Source organism: Crocuta crocuta, unplaced genomic scaffold (genome assembly GCF_008692635.1).
Source record: "Crocuta crocuta isolate KB4526 unplaced genomic scaffold, BGI_CrCroc_1.0 scaffold16, whole genome shotgun sequence".
Classification (NCBI taxonomy): Eukaryota; Metazoa; Chordata; class Mammalia; order Carnivora; family Hyaenidae; genus Crocuta; species Crocuta crocuta.
In genome coordinates this window covers 263,464-278,949 of record NW_027531893.1, presented here as the reverse complement: position 1 = coordinate 278,949, position 15,486 = coordinate 263,464, and the positions used below count along the sequence as shown (strand labels likewise).

The window sequence follows — 15,486 nt, the reverse complement described above, 5'->3', positions numbered from 1 at the left end:
TTCTACTCATAATTTCCACCTAGATGCTTATAGGCATCTTGAGAGTCACAGTGAAACACATGATATGACCAACTCCTCTTCCTAAAAGGGTCTCATCAGCATCTCAGAGAATAGTGGCTCCAGTCTTCCAGTTGCTCAGGGCAAAAATCTTAGAGCTATTCTTTCAGTCATGTTAAAATCAGGAGCAAATCCTCTCAGCTCTGCATTAGAAATATATCCTGAAACAAGTATTCCCCTCTTCTTCACCATCACTACAGCCCTTGTTAGGGTCACCAATACCTGTCCTGGATAAGTGCATTAGATCTCCAACTAGTATTCCTGCTGTCCTTTCCCATGTAGTTTTTTTCTATACAAGGAGATAGAATTATGCTTTGAAAATGATACGGATCGTGTCATTCCTTTGCTCAAACTTTCCATCTCAGCCAGAATAGAAGCCAAAACACCTACAATGACTAAGTGGACTCTGTGTGATCCAGTTCTCCTCCACTTCTCCTGTCTTGGCACATCTGCTTGAGCAGTCTTCATTAAGGAAAATCTGTGCATGTCACTCCACTGCTTTGAATCCTCCAGTGATGGCTCCCTATCCCTGCCTTCAAAATATGACCAGATTTCCTAGAAAAGCATTAGTGCTCTTCAGTACTCACTAGTCTCAATTCCTACCATTTCCTTTTCCAAGGGCACCCTAAATCCTAACCACACTGAACTTCTTGCTTCTTGCTCATTAAATAGTATATTTATGCCTCCATTTTGTTGCTGTTCCTTCAGTTTCAGATAACCTCAGCACAGAATTCCGTTTACCACCTGCCCATGATGGCCCTCCTTTGACTGAATAACCACTTTGTTGGACGCCCTTTAAATTTCTAAAGAGTAACTTTTTATTCTCCTAGACTGTGGTCCAGTAGAATTTTGATTATAGAGTTTACATTTTTATCACATTGTTTACTGGGAAGAGAAGAAAGAGCCTTAAAGTAGTTCTTTAATTAATCTCAATTAATTAAAATTAATCACTTTTTATCACATTGTATTAAAATTTTAAACCTATTTGCCTACCTCTCTGAAATGTGAGCATTTCATATATTCATCGGAAGTGATGGGAAGCATATCTTCCTTATCCTTAAATACTTAGCATTTAGCACAGTGCTTGGCATATGACAAGTTTTCAAAATCATTGAATGATATTATCAACCATACTGAGTGTAAGTATGACTATGTAAGGTTAATGACATTTTTTGAAATTTTAATCATTTAACTGTTTAATCATTTAACTATTTGACCACTTATTTTTTAATCATTTAATCTAATTTAACCAAATTCAAGTGAAAAGATGGTAGTCTAAGAAAAAGTAAAGTGTAAGTAAGAGAGTGATTTATAATTTGTTTTGTTTTCATTTTTAACTCAGAATATGCACAAGACAATATATTTATATACTGGGTTATTCTTATCTTTAAAAAGTATTCCATTTAATAATTAAGAAATGAGAATGTCTGAGTGAAATCCTTCAGGAAACTATAATACTCTCTGCTCTCTTCCTGAGAGTTTGTAATCACCAAACTACTACATAATCTTCAATTTTATCTTCCTTTAATCCAATTCTAAAGCTATACTAGATAACACACAAGAAATCAAATTAAAAAACACCAGCACCCATTGATAGGTTACCAGGCCTGTTTTACAATCCTTTTTAGCCAAGAAAGGATTTGTCTGACTTCAAATGTCACAAAACCACCTCAGTTTCTCTTAACCCAGTGCTTCCCTTTTCACTGTGATAGACATTAGGTTAATCACGAAAGAGAAAAGGGGGAAAATTTTTTAAAAGGTCATCAGCTGATAATGTGGCATGTGCTGCCTTCACATTGGCATCATAATGCTTTAAACCACTACTCCTGCCCCTTTGGATATAACTGGAGCTATATCATTTCCTAAGATCATGAAACTGTGTAGATAAGGTAAATGGTTACTACAGCAGCAGATGTCAAGACTTTCTTTTGTCACCTCTCCATTCAGACTAAGTACTAAGCCATCCCTGTCATGTTTTCTTCATTTTCTTCTTTATCCCTCATCTGATATGCTCCTTCCATAACAATACTTTCTTTCATTTGCATGACACTTTCCTGTATATAAAATACTTCCACACAAATTATCTCACACAGCCTCATGACAACCCTAGGTGTAGGCTGGGCTTGCATTCCTGCAGAAGTTTAATAAATCACCAAGGTACTATTAGTGGCTATCATTTATTGAAAACTTTTTTGATACCAGGCACTTTAATAGACACTTTATACCTTACTTAATCTCATGAACACTTTATTTTATAGTTGAAGACATAAAGGCTAAGCAACATATCCAAGGTAAAACAGGGCTTTTTATGGTAACATATAACAGAGATGAATACACATAGGTACACATATGTATATGTGTATATTATATATGAAAATGCAGGCATGGGTCTGTTTGTTTGAATATATATTTACTCTGGGTCCTGCGTAAAGCTTTCCAGGGCTTTTAACAAATTCCTAGCTTAGCACAAATTTTACTCTATCAGAACTAGAAGGCAATTAGCTTTGACCCCTAATAAAACATGACATGAGGTGAGATTCAGGACAAAGCAAAGCAAGGCATTTCTTTTCAGGGGTCACAAGTCTGGAAAAGGTTTTATAGTGGAAGATATTTTAAAAAAGAGTATGCTGCACCCTTTTCATCTGACATAGTGTCATTTCTGTTAATTCATGGAAGTGACTCAACTTTCAGGTGGGTAAACCTTGACTTCTTCAGACAAAGTTACAGACAGCTGGAGGTCAGGAATAGAACTGCTAAATTTACTAAATTGTCTAGAAAGCTTCCAGAGTTTTCTAAGACATACGGGTCCTTTTTCTTTGTAATGCTAATAGGCAGGACTGCTGAGAAGAATGAAGAATGGAAGCACATCTCTTCTAAGATTAAAAAATTAGCGAGTGACATAAAACACTCTTCCATTCTTTTGCAACTCAGAAAATCTCCACAATGTCCACTGAACCTAAGAGTGTTTAGTGCTGAGAGACTTTTGATATTTTTGAAAGATTCAGAGTGATGATTCTGACATCATATTTCATGGTAATCATGGAGAAACCTGCATGTCTCCAGAAGTGCGGCTTCAGGAGACATGCAGGAAGGGTTGTCCCTATTAAAGAATCTGCATCTTGCAGAGCTCTTCATCCAACAGGATGAGACAAGAAATCCACTAGGAATCCAGGATTGATTAACCTCTAACCCATCCAGCTCATATATTTTCAACAACCATATCTATACAAAAATATTTTGAAAGGTAGAAAAATTACCTTATATTTTTATTGTATTAAACATTAATATTGTTTTGCCATTTGGTTATGATAGTCTATCTTCATCATTTAGGTTGTGTAGCCTTAGACATTCTATGAAAAAACTTTAGAACTCTTTCAGTACTAGAGACTAGTATTTAAAATGGTTTAGGGAGCATATTAAAAGTCATGTCATCTCATTGTCACTATCCCCCCTCCAAGGTTTTTTGATGTCCAAGAACACTAGATTTCCACTATGAGTAGATGAATTTCAAACTAAGTAAGAGTGATATGGACAATTTTCTAAACTTTTGATAAATTAGCATTTCTTGTAATTGAATAATTCAACATCAAACTTGTATGGCCTAAGAAGAAGTATAATTTTGATGCATTACATTGTTTTTATAAGGAATTTTAATTCTCTATTCTGGCAAACATTCAATATTTCTTCTCAGTTCTGCATAAACCCTGGATTGGAGGGTTCTGTATGTAATCCACTTAGAGACAATCTCCCTTTTAACTCCTTTAAACAAGAATGCTGAATTTATTTATTTTTTTTCTAGGAGAGAGAGAGAGAGACAGCGTGAGCAGGGGAGGGCCAGAGAGAGAGGGAGTCACAGACTCTGAAACAGGCTCCAGGCTCTGAGCTGTCAGCACAGAGCCCAATGCGGGGCTCGAACCCACGAACCGCGAGATCATGACGTAAGCGAAAGTCAGACGCTTAACCGACTAAGCCACCCAGGCACCCCAAGAATGCTGAATTTATTCTAAAAGTGGCTTTATGTTTTGAAAAGACATTGATTGCACTGAGCAATAATCTTTGTCTTTAAATTGAATGATTAAGATAAAATAAATATATAGCAACTTAATCGCCAATAAAAATAGTTACCCATATTCTGAGTCACTGTTCCCAAGGGTTTTTCAAAATTCCATGCCATGGACAATGTTTTAACTAATGGCTGGATCTACAGACACCAGGTAAGTAGTAAAGCTTCTGTGGCTTTTCCACCCAAAAAATTGGGCCTACTAGTAAATGGTTATCCCCATTATCTCTTTCAATACAATGGGCTTTCCTCCATTAAACCCTATTTAAAATGTATTACCTCAGTGAGGAACTAAGTCATCAACTGTAGTTTTAAAGCATGTATTAAGGTCAAATATTTGACCATGTGCTGAAAAAGCTTACTATCTAGAGGAAAACAGTACCAGAGGCTGACTGGTGAAGGAGAAGCAGAAAAATGAGGATAAATCTAGATTTAATAACACAGCCCTGGAAAGCTAAGAGCTCACTCAGAATATAAACTAATAATTGATTCTAGAACATGGAGAGAACAGAGTGGTAACCTGTTCTCTGACGCTATTTTACCACTCGGTAAAAATCTAGGTCCTTGTGTTTTATCTTACTTTACATCTTTAGTTATTTTAAATTTTGATTTTATTGTATAATTATGTAAAACATAGTACCTTAAGGAAAATAGAAATCTGTAACTCTTCACTGACATAAACCAATAAATGAGCAAATAAATGGAAAGAAAATCTTCAAAGTTTCCTTACAGTAGAATGCCAACTAATAATGTAGAAATAATGGGAACCAGAAAATTAGTATTTAGCATCATCACAGTAATAATTAATTCATGCATAAAATATCAATGGATGCTAAAACTCAGGTGAAAGTAGGAGGAGAAATACAACTTTTGAATAGTCTGAAAATATCTATCCCTCAAAAAAGCTTTAATTAAAGAGGGAAAATGGAAAGTAGTTTTATAATGAAAAAAAATCTGACAGATAAACTTCCTTAATCAAGTGATCAAAACCACAACCACCAGTCATGCCCATCATCATCATGTGCTACCACTAAAGAAGCAATGGAAAGAACACAGCAACATTTCTGTGACATTCCAGCCCAAACTACATAATCTATGTCTAATCATAAGGAAACATTAGACAAACCCAAACTGAGGGATAACAAACAAAGCATCTGACCTATGAGCTTAAAAAATATGTCAAAGCCATGAAAACAAGGGAAAGAGTGAGGAACAATTAGTCTTCAAAAAGAGATACTAAAAAGACATAACCAGGTAGAACATTTAATACCTAGGTTGGATGTTTTTTGCTATAGTGGATATGAAGTGAGTCTCTGGAAGAAAGCTATGTGAGTGTTCTTTATAATACCTTTACAACATTCTTGTAAGTTTGAAACTGTTGTTTGGTTGGTTGGTTGGTTGGTTTTTTAATTACATGGTTCCAAAAGTCTGATATACAGAACTCAGGTCTTTTAGCTTTATCTTTGATTTCATAGGTAACTTGGTGGAAATCTGAGAGAATACTAAGAACCCATTTTAAGCCAGAAACTGAGTTTGTGAACATTCTTTCAGAAATTTGTCTTTTGCATGAACAAAGGCATATGGCTATATTTGCAAACCACATTTTGATGCTTCTTAAATATGTATCTCACATAAGAAATACGAATCTGTGGCCAAAAAATTAGCAAATATGAAAACCATTCTTTAGTATTACTAATAAAACAGTGACAAAGAAAGCTTAGGACAATATTGCAGAAGTCTCTACAACTTAAATCAAGGTGGAAGTTAAATTTTAGTAAATATAGTTCAAGAATTTAAAAGAATCAGAATCAGAAATTTTCCATCTATTGACTGACTGACTTCATGATAAGCAAGAATTAATATATTTCCAGAACCCAGACTCCCCCAAAGTATTATCTCCAAGCAGATGAACATAATTTAAATCAGTAACATTCCCCAGGAAGTCAGTTAAGCAACCTCCTGCATTATAGGATTGAGGTCATAAATATTAATCTATCTATTAATCTGACTTCAAGGATTTCACATTATAGGATTCCCTTCTCTTCTCTAAGAGCTTATACTGTTACTCAACCCTTTTTAAAATGATCAGATTTTCATAACAAAACTTGAAGAAATTATTTTTCTGTCTAGAATTTTAAGTTGATTAATCCCTTATTTTAAGATGAATAATCATAAAATTGATTCATCGTCTTCCTAGGATCTGCCTTTATTTATTCATAAATGTTTGGTATCACTCCTTTCTACTGTCATCGAGTTTAACTCATTTTCTCATTCATTCATCATAAAAGCTTCTATTAATTTATACATTTTTCTAATTGCTTCCCCAGATTTAACTGTAATTTATTTATGGTTTAATATAATACTCAAAAAAATCAAAGAAATCGGAAAAATAATATAATAATTTAGCCATTCATGTTGAACTAAATTCTCAAACTCTTGGAGAGATTTATTATATGGGCTTATGCTTCCTTAGCTAGAACCCGTCAAGTAAATTAATTGGGCTGATTTTATTTCATTTTTCATTTTAATAGATTTAAAATAAGGTTTCCAGCTTACAGATTTGCTTATATTGAACTAACTCCAATTACAGAATATTAAATTAAAAGCCCAGAAATGTTTAAATTTGGAAGCAACTCTTTTAAGACTTAGGTGCTAACTCCAAAAACTCATTATTGCAATAAAATTATGCAATTTGGGGAAAATGTAGATAGGACATGGATTCAGATCTGAGGTGGGTCTTGGGTCATCTAACTCACTTTAGGAGAATCACTTAATCACTTTGAGAAGTTCCTTGTTTATAAAGTAAACATATTAAAATGTCATACACAGATTTTTTCAGGAGCCAGCATGGAAGAAGTTCTTGACTCTGTCTAATCTCTGCCTCCAAATTTTGACTTGCAAAAAAGTTTCCTGGAATAATAGGATACTCCCATAGGGTCAGGGATGAATCAATGGGCAAATACCCCATCCCAGACGAATACTAAAAAGTGACAGAGAATTTTCTTCCTCAGGGATGCTTGAGTGGCTCAGTTGGTTAAGCTTCCTACTCTTGATCTCAGCTCAGGTCATGATCTCATGGTTTGAGTTTGAGTCCTACATTGACGTCTGCACAACAGCATAGAACCTGCTTGACATTCTCTCTCTCCCTCTGTCCCTCCCCCACTTGCTCTCTCTCCTCAAAATAAACAAATGAACTTAAAAATTAATTATCTCCCTCCTGTTTATCTTTAATAGGGAATAATCCCTAGAATATTTTAAATGAGTATAAAAGTTTACTAAACACCCATTATGGGCAGGTCTCATCTGAGACATTGTAATCATGAAAAAGAAGGTTATAAGTTGGGGTTAATAAGTGCCTTCAGAGAGACCAATCCTCTAGGGTTAACTGAATTGGGGTGTCACATTTTCACAAGAAATATTTCCCTTTGGGTGGGAAGAATGACTCTTTAGTGTTTATTTTTGAGAGCGAGTGACAGAGAGCACAAGCAGGGAACAGGCAGAGAGAAAGTTAGAGAATCTCAAGCAGGCTCTGGCTGCCAGCACAGAGCCTAATGTGGGGATCAAACTCAGGAGTCCTGAGATCATGTCCTGACCCAAACCCAAGAGTCAGATATTTAACCAACTGAGCCACTCAGGTTCCCCAGGAAGAATGACTCTTTAAGCAGAGCTTTGATAGGAAAGGCAACGGTATGAAAACAGCACTACTAGGAGAAGAGGAGAGAGCCGTGGATTGGTGGATTGGCAGTGGAACAGACACAAAAGAATATATTGACTTCTCCAACACCCACATAGGATAAAAGCCAAAATGTAACAAAAATATGAGGCAGGAGTTAGAACTCATGTAAAGATTGGGAGTCAATAGAAGTTGCTTCAAGGTTGGTGCCAGTAACTTATATCAAGTAAAATATATTCTGTATTTAAACTGGATGAAATAATATAAATTGAATAAAAAATGAGCTTCTCAAAACATTTAGATATTCACTGTTTGTCAAGAAATGCTCTCTTGTTTGTGACACTGAGGTGCCTTGGCCCAAAAGCTAAAATTAACAAATGAGAGGGAAAGAACGAGAACCAGAATCATGTTACTTGCTCATACTTGCATTGTAAGATGGAGCACATATTGATATTAGCACTATCTTTCATTACCCTGAGTTGCAAATTTGGGATGAATAAAGTGTTGAGCCTCAGAAATATAGCTTTGCAATGCATCAGTAGTCTCATGTCACTATATTGAATATTATTGGAATATACGTGGAATGTTATTGGAATCTTCCAATTCTGTTATTTCCTTTCATTAGACTGTGAGCCTTTAATGATATCTGGAAACTTATTTTACAAATCATTGTTCCTAAGACTCTGTTCAAGCATATGCTATATTCCAGGTACTCTCTGTGTTCCTTTGTAAACTATTATTTTTAATCCTCAAGACAATAAAATGTTTATGTAAATATTTGTTTCAAATATAATATTTGTTTTATTTAATAAATACAGCTGTTACTTTGTGGTTATATAAGAACTCTACAAATACTAATTTATTTGATCCAGTTAGCAATTATATATAGTCTGTTATTATCTCTATTTTTCCAATGAAGCAGAGAAAGATTAAGTGACTTCCACAGTGTCACCTGTGAGTAAGTGGCAAAGCCTTCTGGTATTAGAGTCCATGTTTTTAACCACAAATCTATGCTGTGAGAATTATTATCCTGATATTATTTATATAGAAAACGAGGTCCTAAATAGTTAAATCATCCAAAATGCTCACTAAACATTCCTGTGGTTCTTTGAAAAAAAAAAAAATAGGACTTCCTAGTTTTCATGCAGATTTCAAAAGGTAGTCTTGGAACTCTGGGAATCCCACAGGTACTTTCAGGGAGTTAAAGAGATCAAAGCAATCTTCCTTTTGATATTAAAACATTAGTTGTCTTCTCTTCTCTCATGAGGGTACAGTTGAACTTTGCAGAGGATACATGACTTAGGATAGTGCAACAGTTTGAATGCAGAAGGAGATATGAGAATCCAGTTGTCTTGTTATTAAATCAGGCATTAAGATATCTACACAATGTCACTCTTCTCACTAATTTTTTTCAAAAATAGATTTTTCCATAACAGTATGTTGTGTTAACCTATACGATAGGTTTGTTAATTTTAATTAAATATAAAAATTTTTAAATGTCTTAGTTTTAATATTTTCTATAGTAAATATCAAGAAATAAAACCCATATGAGCAAAAGTTCACTGAGGTCTTCAATAATTTTCAAGAGTGTAAAGGTGTCCTAAGGCCCCAAATTTGAAAGACACTGTTCCTTAGAATCATTTTATTATATGCCACCTGGCCCAATAATGCAGTGAGAAATGAGATGAACCTGAATTTAGAATATCCAAGTTATTATCTATGTTATCAGGATAAGTCATTTGGTTTTTGTGGCCTTAGTTTCCTACATGCTCAAGAGATTCAAGAACCTAATATTTATGACTTTCTTAGTTAATTTTCAAACCATATAACCTAAAGCATTAAAAACAGCTAGCCTTTATGATTTTCATTTTTATCATGGCATTTGATTACCTATTTCATAGTTTTGGCTCTTAAAAAATGTAACATTAAGTAGAGACCAATAAGCTCACTTACGTTCTTTTAAGTTTCCACTGCTTCTAATTCTGAGTTTGTTTTCCCTTTTGAACTGAGTTAGAGGATATGGGAAGAGCAAAGTCTGAGAAATAATATGATGAAATTAGTGTGAGGCATGCAGAGTGTCGATGCCTGTGGACATTTGTACGGATCTCTTGAAGGCAGCTGGGGAAATTAAGCTGAGCCTCAAAGAGATGTCAATTCTACAGCTCTAGATTTGGAAATTTGACCCATGAGAATACATGAGTTTAAGAAAAGAGCACAAGCATGTAAAGACTGACAGGAACCAAGTTGTAGGGAATGCCAGAAAAGGAGGAACCCTTGAAGCAAACAAGAGCTAATCCTTAGAGAACTAGGAGCAAGTGGTATCAGGACACATAGGAAGTAAAGAATATCAAGGAGAAAACGATCTTAGAGTTAAATACAAAAGAGAAGTCCAATATACCATTGAAAATATGACTTGCAAGAAGCTTCAGGTATCTGTAGAGTATCCAGCGCAAGGCCAGATTGCAGTGGGTTAAATAGAAAATGGGAAGTGAGTATGTATGAACCACTCTGTCTAGATATTGAAGCAAAATTAAACTAGGAGAGAACAGGGACAAGAAATCTCACGTATTTTTAATTAAAACATAAATTTAGAACTCAAATGTTCTATTTAACACTTAACTTGCACAAAATTTTAATTCCTCCCAAATTAGTTCCACTTACTAATCAGCTTTCATCTTCTAACAGAAACAATCACAGTGAACCACTTTAACTTCATTACCAAACACCCAAGCAATCAAGTGATTCCCTATGCCTCTGTTGTTAGGGTGCCCATACAGAAGTTCCATGCCAGCTGAACAGTTAAGTGACTTTCTGAGAAAGGTCTCAGAATCACGTAGAATATGGACTTCGCACTGAATACCGAAACAAGAAGTGATAAATTAATTTCAACTTTCAAATTCAAATCCACATGAATGATTTATTTTCCTATCTACTTTTAAGCCTAACGAATTCTCCTTTTCAAGATCTAAGTGATAAAACTCTGTTTTGGCATTAATAGCCCTTGAATAAAAAACATCATACACATAATAAAGAGCCACATTGTAATATTAACTTAACCATTTCACATTCCCTCCATTAAGGATTCATTTATGGCCTGTGCTACATTTCATCTGACCCTGAGTTCCATTAAACCTTTTAAAATTACCAGGCATGTCAGTGTTTCTTTATATCAATGAGTTCTGGTTCAAGATGGTGACATAGGAGGAGCCTGGGCTCATCTCCTCCCACACTATCTGTACCTATATATGGAACAACTTCCTCTGGAAAAAAATACACACACACCACCACCAACAACAATCTAAAAACTGTTATCTGAGCACCTGGTAGGCCTCCAACTACAGAAGGCTCACAGAGAATCAGGTAGGAGAGGCTGGGACACAGTCTCACCATAAACCCACCCACAGCGCCACAGGGACTCACAGTCAGGAGGGAACTCGAATCCCAATCCTGGAGCTTCTCCCTGAGGACTGAAGGGTTTGAACCCACATCAGGCACTTCCAAACTTTTAAGACTTGCACTTGAGAGAGGAGGCCCCCAAACATCCAGCTTTGAAACCCACAGGGCTCTAAGGACCTGAGAAATAGCTTAGGCACTAGAACGCACCTGCTCCAGGGATTGGCCTAGAGGTGGCCAGCTGAGAGGCTTGTTAAGTTTAAAGTTTGGGCCTGAAGCACAGGCATCTAATTTAGTGCACCGTGAGAGGACAGCTAGCTGGTAGGTACCATCTTTACCTTTCTCTTTGCCTCTCACTTGCCATCCAGCCACATCCTTTTTCTTTTCTTTTTCTTTTTCCTGGTGGGCACCATCTATACACTCTCCCTCTGCCTCGCTCCAGCTCCCTTCTGCCAGCTCCAGAGCGCCCAGTCTTCGTCTTAGGATGGAAGCTTTTACATGCCTCCTGTGCCCAGTTTTTATGCATGGAGCCATGGTTTTTGCACCTTCAGCCCAGGGTACCCCTATAGAGTACCTAGCACTGGTGGTGGCCGGCAGGACTTGCTTGTTGCCCCACTGTCTATATATGCATACTTTATTTTTTTTAATATTTAAAAAAATTTTAATGTTTATTTTTGAGAGGAGGGGGTGGGGCAGAGAGAGGGAAACAGAATCTGAAGCAGGGTCCAGGCAGGGGAGGGGGATCCCACAAACCTGGAGATCATGACCTGAGCTGAGGCTTAACTAACAGAGCCACCAAGGTGCCTAGATTTGCATACCTTAAAAGCTGCTGCCTCAGGCTCTGGCTTCCAATCAGCCTGAATCCGGGTGCTGACAGAGATTATCCCCTTCAGGTCACTGACAGGTGTTAGCACACCCTCAGCCCCTGGGAGCAATTAAAGATAAAATTGGCTGCTGGGATGATCACAAAGATTTAAGGGACAGCCGAGAGGTAGACCAGAGTTTAACGGTAAGGTTCATCTCCCACTGGAGGCCACTCCTTCAACTGAGGTGGCTGTTTTACCTAATGCATGGAAACCAGCACAGAGAGTGGAGAGAAAAAAAAAAAAGGAATGGGTTCGAAATAAAATAAGATAAAACTTCAGAAGAAGAAAGCTTTAATGAAATGGAGATAAGTAATTTATCTTTATATCCATTTTCTCAATACTCTGTGGATCTTTGATATCCTGAATACATAAGAAGCAAATTTCTCCAACAAAGTTGTTTTTTTAATTCTCCAAGAATACATCTCATTCCTTTGCATACACTTTGCCATCTCCACAGAAGGAATAATCAAACAAACCTTACTTTTCTATATAGATTTCCACAGGCTTTCTAGATTGAAAAAATAGGTAATAATCTAATAACACAGTGAGTACTAAAGTGAGTACTAAAGTGCTCCTATCTTCTCATGACATGTCTTATCTAGAGTGACCATAAGCTTTATCACCCAGACTGGGACATTCAGGAGAGTGAAAAGAGGTTGTTACTCATAGTCGATATAGGCATTGACTAGGACAGCCATAGAAACCTGGGTATATGGTCCCTCAACTTTCAGCTATCCTGTACCAAGAAAAAAATAAATACTGAAGGAATTTGAACAATGATGGATAAGGAGTGGGGACAGTGAACATTTGTATCTTGCTTTTACAATCCCTGTGATTGTAAAAATCTGTATGATTTTACAACCCCAATCTCATTTTTTTAATGTTTATTTATTTTGAGAGAGAGAGAGAGAGACAGAGGAGAGAGAGAGAGAGAGAGAGAGAGAGACAGCATGAGTGGGGGAAAGGGAGAGACACAGAATCCAAAAAAGCAGGCTCCAGGCTCTGAGCTGCCAGCACAGAGCCTAATGCAGGGCTCAAACGCATGAGTGAGATCATGACCTGAGCCAAAGTCGGCGCCCCAGGCGCCCCAACCCCAATCTCATTTTGATGTGCCCCTAACACTTCAAAAATAATACTGGTGTGGTACTCTCTGAAGATATGACTGACCTCACTTGTAAACGACGGTATTGGCCCAATTGCTTAAGTCACACTCCAACTTTCTCTTTTTTCTTCTCTCTTTTTCTCCAGCCTTCTGACTTCATTGTTTCTTTTTTCCCCATTCTTGGCCTTGCTTCATTCTTTGGTCTTGCTTTATGTGGTACTGGGTTGGTTTTTTTTTTTTTTTTCCTCCAAAAAGTGGTTTCCTTTCAACCACTATTTGCCCAGACTAAACTGAGTTCAATTCCAACATAAGACAACAAGAAATGCTGAAATTACCCAACTTTTCAGTATTCTCTCATCAGAGAAAGATCTGTGGGAGCCAAAATTACTTCATTTCAGTGAATTCGAATGTCATAATTCTGGGTTAAAACATACTCTTCTCTCAGAATATAACCAAAACAGGTATATTGTTAAATATTAATATATTCTTATCACTTCCAATTTTAATTATTTCAACAGAAAACAGATGCAGACAGATCATTTTATAAGCAGTCATCAAACCCATGGAGATGACATTGGTTGCTAGTTTAGAAAACAAGTCATTAAACCTTCTTCCATTATTATTTAAGTAGCTCTATAATAAATGTGTCATTTGCAGTCTGAAAGAGTTGGTTGGCAAAGCTGAGTGTCATCCAAGTTTATTTTAAGTCAGGGCTTCCAGGTTTAGAGTTTTCATGTAAAGCATCTATTTATGACTACTCTTTTATTTTTTTTGTTTGTGCCAATGGGAATGGAAAAAAGTTGACTGTATGTCTTTGTTTTAATGCACCTAGGAGACATACTACAAATTTAGATGACAGATGGGAAGAACCACTATTGACTTTGGGCAGTTCAGAGAGGGTTTCCAAGAGCCCATTAATTTCATGTTCCAGAAATTTAGGCACCAGCTTGAAAATAATAAATTAACTATGCTAAAGTAATGAAACAATTCCTTTGCTTTTGTATAATGAGAAAAGGCACAAATAATATATGTCTGTTTATTAACATACAACCAAGTAAGTATTTGGCCCTTTTTTATTCCCTAGAAGTTTATAAATTCTGATGCTTCCACTCTGAAGCAGGAATGTATTACAATTAAGAACATTTGGGATTTATTCTAGTTCTCATGATATAAAGTTTCTCAAATCTGAGGGAAGAAAAACAACATACATTTCCTGCATGCAATGCTTATTCTGTAGCTAGATCCAATCTTGCAGGACCAATATTCATTTGGGGTGGATTAAATGTAGGCGATGATAAAGGAGTGGTCAGTAGGGTGAGATATCCTAGCTAGGATATGCTAGGAAAATACTGCATAAACTGCATTTAACATAATCGATGTCTTCTATAACTAATCAGCAACTTCTCAAACAGCATTTATTTTATTCCCCAAGAATATATTTATTTTTTAAATCCACAGTTTACATGAATTTATTATTGAGGAAGTTGATCTGTGGGCCTTTCTGATGTATTACTTGAAATTTGAGTCACACTCTGTAGAACAAATGTTTCATACCATTTATATTGAATAGATGTTAAACATAATTTCTGAAATCTGAAAAAGACAATTACACTTATCAAAAGGGAGATATGTTTTATTGTTGCTCATTGAAATTTTACCATATAATTTGTTCTTTTAAGATAGACAAGACTCAGAATTACCAGATGAGTTTTTACTTTTTTCCCTAAAATAAAACTTATGAACAAATTAAGTATACAAAGAGGTCTCCTGGAGTGTGTTCAACTCTAGACAACCTCCCCACCCCTCCCACCACCCCCAGTGACACAGATGTAAGGAGTGAAAGACTCCAATTTACCTTTGGGAAGAAGGTGGGAGGGAGTTTAATGCTGATAAGGCAGGAATAGGAGATTTCAAAATAAAAGTCCAAATGTTCCTCCACCTAGGGATCTCAATCACCATCCAAGCTTACAAGAGCTCTGCATGTTATTTACGAATGTTGTAGTTATACCCAACAAAGTTAAATATAAATTGTGCCATATATCAGCTGTATGTGTATGTGCACACATGTGTACCTATCCATCTTAGAAAAAGAACAATTGTAAAATGTGAAATGCTAAGAGAGTTCTCTCATATTTCCCCTAAAAAGCTAATCAAAAGGATAATGAAAGGAGAACAAAACCTAACTTCAGTAAAGTTTGCATACAGTAAAAGCAAATGAAAATTGTAAATTAATCTGAAGAAAAGTTTGGCTCTTAATTCTTAACTCCCCTCCAGAACTGTGAAAAATTAATTTTATTATTTATAAGATACTAGCTCATGGTAGTATGCTACAGCA

General features: G+C 36.1%; 1 long non-coding RNA gene across 2 annotated transcripts in view; it reads right to left on the bottom strand.

Annotated features, from left to right (window-relative positions):
- Nucleotides 1-15,486, bottom strand: part of LOC144239297 (uncharacterized) — a 280,545-nt gene that overhangs the window by 184,265 nt on the left and 80,794 nt on the right. The window lies entirely within an intron of this gene.